The sequence below is a fragment of the Taudactylus pleione genome, unplaced genomic scaffold, assembly GCF_031769625.1.
Source record: "Taudactylus pleione unplaced genomic scaffold, aTauple2 ptg000256l, whole genome shotgun sequence".
NCBI lineage: Eukaryota > Metazoa > Chordata > Amphibia > Anura > Myobatrachidae > Taudactylus > Taudactylus pleione.
Genome location: NW_028284658.1, coordinates 25426188 through 25433248, shown reverse-complemented (window position 1 = coordinate 25433248; position 7061 = coordinate 25426188). Strand labels below are relative to the sequence as shown.

Sequence of the window (7061 nt, the reverse complement as noted above, 5' to 3'; positions counted from 1 at the left end):
TCTTTGGTCTGGCAATATTTCTATCCAAATCCGGACAACAACTGTCTTGCCATATGTACCATATGTAAAGGTGAAATAAGTAGGAATAGGGACGTTAACCACCTAGGAACATCCCTTATACGTCACCTGCAGTGCGTTCATAAAAAGTTACTGTCAAGTTCAGAAACTTTGACTAAGACCGTAAGCAGTCCAGGGACACCTAAATCCCTTTGTCCTGTTGTATCGAAGTGCCTGCAAACCACACCGTCAACTCCCTCCTCGTCAATTTCCTCCTTAGTCAGGATCGGAAGTAGTCCTGCAGGCTATGTCACTGGTATGACTGACTCTCTTATCTGGGATTCCTTCGGAGGATCCTGCATTGCTACACATACTGCTGCCGCTGCTGCATCATCCCAGAGAGGAAGTAGGAACACCACTACTTTTACTAAACAATTAACCCTCCAACAGTCCTTAGCAAGGAGGATGAAGTACGACAGCAGTCATCTTGAGCATAACTGAGGCCTTGACTGCTATGTTAGACGTGCGTCCGGTATCCGCCATTAGTGCAGTGGGATTTAGACAATTGATGGAGGTAGTGTGTCCCCGGTACCAAATCCCATCTAGATTCCACTTTACTAGGCAGGCGATACCGAGTGTACAGAAACGTCAGAAAAAGTGTCCTCAGTATCCTAAAAAATGCAGTTGTACCCAATGTCCACTTAACCACAGACATGTGGACAAGTGGAACAGGGCAGACTAAGGACTATATGACTGTGACAGCCCACTGGGTAGATGTATCACCTTACACAGCAAGAACAGCAGCGTCACCAGTAGCAGCATCTCAGACACTCCAGCTCGTTCCAAGGCAGGCTACGCTGTGTATCACTGGTTTCAGTAAGAGGCACACCGCCGACAACCTCTTTGAGAAACTGAGGGAAATCATCGCCCAGTGGCTTACCCCACTTAGACTCTCCTGGGGATTTGTGATATCTGACAACGCCACCAATATTGTACGGGCATTACAGCTGGGCAAAATGGAGCACGTCCCATGTTTTGCTCACACAATAAATTTGGTGGTGCAGAATTTTCTGAAAAATGACAGGGGCGTGCAGGAGGCGCTTTGGGTGTCCTGAAAATTTTTCGCCCACTTTCATCATTCAACAACTGCGTGCTGAAGACTGGAGCACCAGCAAACACTCTTGAACCTGCCCCGCCATCACCTGAACCAAGAGGTTGTGACGCGGTGGAACTCAACCCTCTATATGCTTCAGAGGATGGAGGAGCAGCAAAAGGCCATTCAAGCCTATACATCCACCTATGACATAGGCAAAGGGGGGGTATGCACCTGACTCAAGCGCAGTGGAGAATGATTTCCATGTTGTGCAAGGTTCTCCAGCCTTTCGAACTTGCCACACGTGAAGTCAGTTCAGACACTGCCAGGAAACAAGTTAGGTATCCTAAGCAACCCGCTGGCGGTGATGCAGGGCAGGCAGGACCAAGTTTGGACATCTGGTCTGGACTGAAGGACCTGGCAACAATTTCTGACATGTCACTACATATGATACTGTCACCATTGACAGAATGGTGGAGGATTACATCGGTGACAGCATCCAAGTAGGCATGTCAGACAGTCCGTGTGAGGAGACAAGGGAAAAGGACTTCTAGTACTTGCCTGCATGTTGAAAAGAGTTAACCCCATGACCCATTTCTGTGTTCTTAAATTGAAGACCTCAGTCTGCATATCTCATACAGGAAGCTTGTCAGCAGCAGACAGCAAGGGAGTGTTCCTGTTACAAAGCCCTCCTCCTTCCTCTCTGCAAAGACTGACACCTGAGCCCACCAATGAGTGAGAGAGAGGGAAGAAGGGTGGTGCAGCAAGGGGAATTGTGGGATAGTGTGTGACTACAGTGTGACTCTGGAGGTTGGGGTGTTGTCCCCTCTCAGTGTCTTAAGATATATAGCAGCTCTGTGTGCCCTGTTACAGCTGGCCAGGTAGGGAGGAGATATACAGCAGCTGGAAAGGACTTTGCTGAACTCTGAGTGGACTGTAATGATATAACCCTGCTTACTGTTTGCTGGATTTCTGTGTCTCCATGAATAAAGTTCATCATTCCTTCATTATAACCTGCTCCACTGTGTGATCCCTGAACCCCAGGATACCCAGGTCACCCAGTATCCTCACATTTGGCGGCAGTGGTGGGATGTCACACAGTTCCTGCAGTAATTTCAGGGGAGTGAGTAGAAACAGTGCTAACACCAGAGAATATCAGCATGGAGAGTCAGTCAGGAGTTGCAACCGGCAGCCAAATTGAAAACGTTATGAGAGAGCAGGAGAAGTTTTACCGGACAGCCCGGAAACCACACCTGCAAGGATTTTGCAGGATGAAAGGAATTACTTATAATGCGACTGACACCCGGGAGATTCTGGTACTGCGGTTGTTGGAATGGGATCGTGCACACCCAGAGGATCCCGACCACCTGAGTGATGATGAAGAAGGACCGACAGGCAGTGGAAGCACTTCTTCCAGTCGGTTACCCGAGTCAACCACCGCTAATCCCGCCCTACTACAGAGCTGGCTGGGGGCGCTAGGTGAAAGTGCAACTACACAAGAGAGAGCTGGAGTGATCCAAGCAATATTAGGGGTACAAATCCCTACTAGCAGCGAAACTGTGCTGTCGCCCAGAGGGGCTGAACAAGAGAAGCGGCGCTTGGGATTTAAGGATGTTCCCACATTTCGAGAGAATGAAACAGACATTGATACTCACCTCCAGATCTTTGAGAATCTCATGGGAGTGCACGGGATAGAGCCAGCTGAATGGCCCAAGTACTTGGGGCCAAGTCTCACCGGTAGGGCTTTGGAAGCCTACAGGGCTCTAACTCCCCAGGAATGTGGAATCTACACCTGCATAAAGAAGGCATTGCTGGCTAAGTTTCAGATCACTGCAGAATCTTATTGTCTCAAATTCAGGACACTGAGCCAAAGTGGGACTGCTTCCTACCAAGAGTTTGCAAGTCAGCTACGGCAAGCTTGTGGAAAATGGCTCAAGAGTAGACAGGCCTCTACCATGGAGCAGATCATCAACCTAATTGTGGTAGAGCAACTAATGATTAAGATGGCAGCAGAGGTACGGGAGTGGGTTGCAGACCGGAAGTCCAGCACACCTGAACAAGCTGCAGAATGGGCTGATGAATATATAGCTAACCGTCCCCAATGGAGAGTCTTCAGTGCAACAGGTGGTACAAGACCCCCACGAGTGGAGAAGCTCCCTGACAGAGAACTGCGCATCAATGATAGTAGTAAAAGAGGCCCTATCAAAAACATCTCTTATCAACCACCCAGATTCAAAGTGGCTAACCCAGAACCTCGGAAGTGTTACCGCTGCAATCAACCAGGACACTTGTTGAGGGACTGTCCACGCATGCGAGGGCCATTCCCTGGGGCTAGACCGGCCCCAGTCTCTGTGGTATGTTATCCCATGGAGGATTATTGCAAGGCAGTCATCCAGTCAGATGCGGTTGAGATGATGGATGGGGTGTATATTGTAGACCTGGTTCTGGGGGAGGAGCAGGCAACTCAGAATATGCAGGGGCACTTACAGCCTGTGTTGGTAGAGGACCAGCGGGTACAGGGCCTACGAGATTCTGGGGCCTCACTCACATTGATTGAGCCAGACCCGATTCCCTCCTCCCGGGTGATTCCTGGACAGTATGTATGAATTGCCACCCCCGGGGGACAACATACCGATATTCCTGTCACCAAGATACATCTCGACTGGGGAGCCGATCAAGGAATCGTGGAGGTCGGAGGACTCAAGGGGCTACCAGCCATGGTCATCCTCAGGAATGATCTGGGACAGCGACTGGTGACACGCTACGTTCAAGTGGTGACCCGGAGCCAAACCCAAAGAGCAGTGACCCAGGTGACAGATTCAGAGCAGAACCAACGTACCCCAACCACAATGGTGAGTGATTCCAGTCCCTTGTCCAGTACTTCAGAGACAGACTTGGGGGAGGTGGACCGGAGCAAGTTTCGACAGGCCCAACGGACAGACCCCTCCCTAAGTAAATTAAGGAGCACAGCCGACCTGGAATTGGAAACAGCCGATGGGAGCAAGATAGTTTGGGAAGAGGAATTGCTGTACCGAGTGGTTGTTCCTCAGTCTGGACAGGAAACAGTCATGCTCAGTAAACAGTTGGTGGTACCTACACCATACAGAGCACAATTACTAGCCCTTGCTCATGACATTCCAGCGGGCGGGCATTTTGGCACGCGTAAAACACTGGCCCGACTGTTGCGGAATTTCTTCTGGCCACGGATCTCTAGAGACGTTAAGCAGTATCGAGACACCTGCGATACCTGCCAGAGACTGGGGAAACCCCAGCGAAAAGCTCCTCTGCACCCATTACCTATTATAGGGGAACCCTTTGCCCGTGTTGCCATAGACCTAGTCGGACCATTAGCTATTCCCAGTCATACGGGAAAAAAGTACATTCTAACGCTGGTGGACTTTGCTACACGGTATCCTGAGGCTGTGGCCCTGTCCTCTATTGACACAGAACATGTTGTGCAAGCATTGACAGACATATTCAGTCGGCTTGGATACCCACAGGAAGTTGTCACAGATCAAGGACCCCAATTCCAAGGTGAACTAATGCAAACCCTGTGGGAAAAGTGGAGGGTTCGACCTCTTCGGACCACCTCTTATCATCCACAGACGAACGGACTCTGTGAATGTTTCAATGGAACGCTAAAAAGACTTCTACAAGCTTACGTGCAGTCCGAAGGGAGGGACTGGGAGAGAGCCCTGCAACAGCTTCTATTCACTTATCAGGAAGTCCACCAGGCATCTACTGGATATTCCCCATTTGAACTTTTGTATGGCCGGAAAGTGTGGGGGCCTCTAGACCTGGTCAAAGAGAGCTGGGAGGGAACTTTCCAAGAACACCAGCAGCCCATTTTACAATATGTGGAGAATATGCGGAACTGCATGAGAAGATTGCTACAGTTAACCCAAGAGCATCTCAGGGAATCACAAGAGAGACAAAAGGAATGGTATGATGCCCACGCTCAAGACCGAGAGTTGTATCCAGGGCAAAAAGTAATGGTGCTTATCCCAGTGTGAAGAAACAAACTGCAGGCCACGTGGGAAGGACCGTATACCGTGGTAAGGCGCACCGGACTGGTCAATTACATGATTGCCCTGGATAAGGGAGGGAAGCACCTACGCACCTTCCACATAAATCGAATGAAGGCCTATCGTGATCGTCAAGCAGTAACAATGGCGGTATGTTGTCCTCCAATGGAAACACCAGAAACTGATCCATTGCTTGACCTTTTGGGAGCTGCTAAAGAGAAGAAAGGAGTGGAATCAGTCCAGGTGGGACAACAGTTGAATGCAGTCCAGCAGCAGGAGATGTGGAGGATCTTAGAGGCTGAACAGGCCCAGATTTCTTGTCTACCTGGTCGAACTCATCTGACTGCCCACCATGTGGACACTGGAGGTGCTAGGCCCATCCGACAAGTCGCTTACCAGATGACTCCGGTTGTTATGAGGCAGGTAAAGGCTGAGATAGAGGAGATGCTAGCTTTGGGAGTCATAGTGCCATCTAAAAGCCCATGGGCTGCTGGGGTTGTGTTGGTTCCCAAGAAAGATGGAACCACACGGTTTTGTGTGGACTATCGCAAATTGAGCGAAGTCACCACCACTGACGCTTACCCTATGCCCCGTGTTGATGAGCTACTGGATCGGATTGGAGGGGCTGAGTTTGTCTCAACACTGGACTTGAGCAAAGGCTACTGGCAAATCCCACTTACCAAAGAGGCACAGTAGCATTCTGCCTTCATCACACCGGAAGGACTACCATGCCTTTCGGGATGAAGAACGCCCCTGCCACAATCCAGCGAATGGTTAATGACCTCCCGGAGGGGTGTCAAGACTTTGCCCAAGCCTACCTAGACGACATTGCCATCTTCAGCCATACCTGGGAGGAGTATTTAACTCAGGTGACAGAATTGCTGAAGAGGATTAGACAGGCTGGACTCGCCATACGCCCAGATAAGTGTCAGATGGGGATGGCTGAGGTTCAGTACCTAGGACATCGGGTCGGAGGAGGTGCTATCAGACCTGATCCGGCAAAGGTGGAGGCTATTGCCAATTGGCACCAACCTATCAACCAGAAACAAGTGCGGACGTTCCTTGGTGTCGCTGGCTATTACAGGAAATTTATACCACATTACAGCACCGTGGCCAAGGCTCTGACGGACTTGACCAAAAAGAGATATCCTCGAAATATTGAATGGACTGTTGAATGTGAGCAAGCTTTCAACACCTTAAAAGACTTGCTGACTCGAGCCCCAGTGTTGGCTGCCCCTGACTACAACAGAAAGTTTATTGTGCAGACAGACGCATCAGGGTGTGGACTTGGGACAGTGTTGAGTCAAGTGGGAGAAGACGGTAGGGAACATCCAATTGTCTATCTATCCCGTAAACTAGCTGACCAAGAGAGAGCCTACGCCACTATAGAAAAAGAATGTCTAGCTATAGCCTGGGCCTTAAAGAAGCTACAACCATATCTTTATGGGAATTTACTGTTGTCACTAACCATAACCCGTTGTATTGGCTAAACAGAACCTCGGAGGAAAATGGGAGGTTGTTGAGGTGGAGTCTGGCGTTACAAAGTTTCAACTTTTCCATTTCTCACAAAAAGGGACGAGAACAATGCTGATGGGCTATCCAGATGTGAGGAAACAAATATCAAGCTTTGCAGACCCTCGGGCCGAGTCGACATTCAGGACTCCAACATTGGGACCATGTCTGTCTCCTCGATTTAAGAAGGGGGAGGTATGTGAGGAGACAAGGGAAAAGGACTTCTAGGACTTGCCTGCATGTTGAAAAGAGTTAACCCCATGACCCATTTCTGTGTTCTTAAATTGAAGACCTCAGTCTGCATATCTCATACAGGAAGCTTGTCAGCAGCAGACAGCAAGGGAGTGTTCCTGTTACAAAGCCCTCCTCCTTCCTCTCTGCAAAGACTGACACCTGAGCCCACCAATGAGCGAGAGAGAGGGAAGAAGGGTGGT

At 49.7% G+C, this 7061-nt stretch overlaps 1 pseudogene; it reads left to right on the top strand.

The window, feature by feature from the left end:
• Nucleotides 1-2244: 2244 nt before the first annotated feature.
• Nucleotides 2245-6812, top strand: LOC148515051 (uncharacterized; annotated as a pseudogene).
• Nucleotides 6813-7061: the final 249 nt, after the last annotated feature.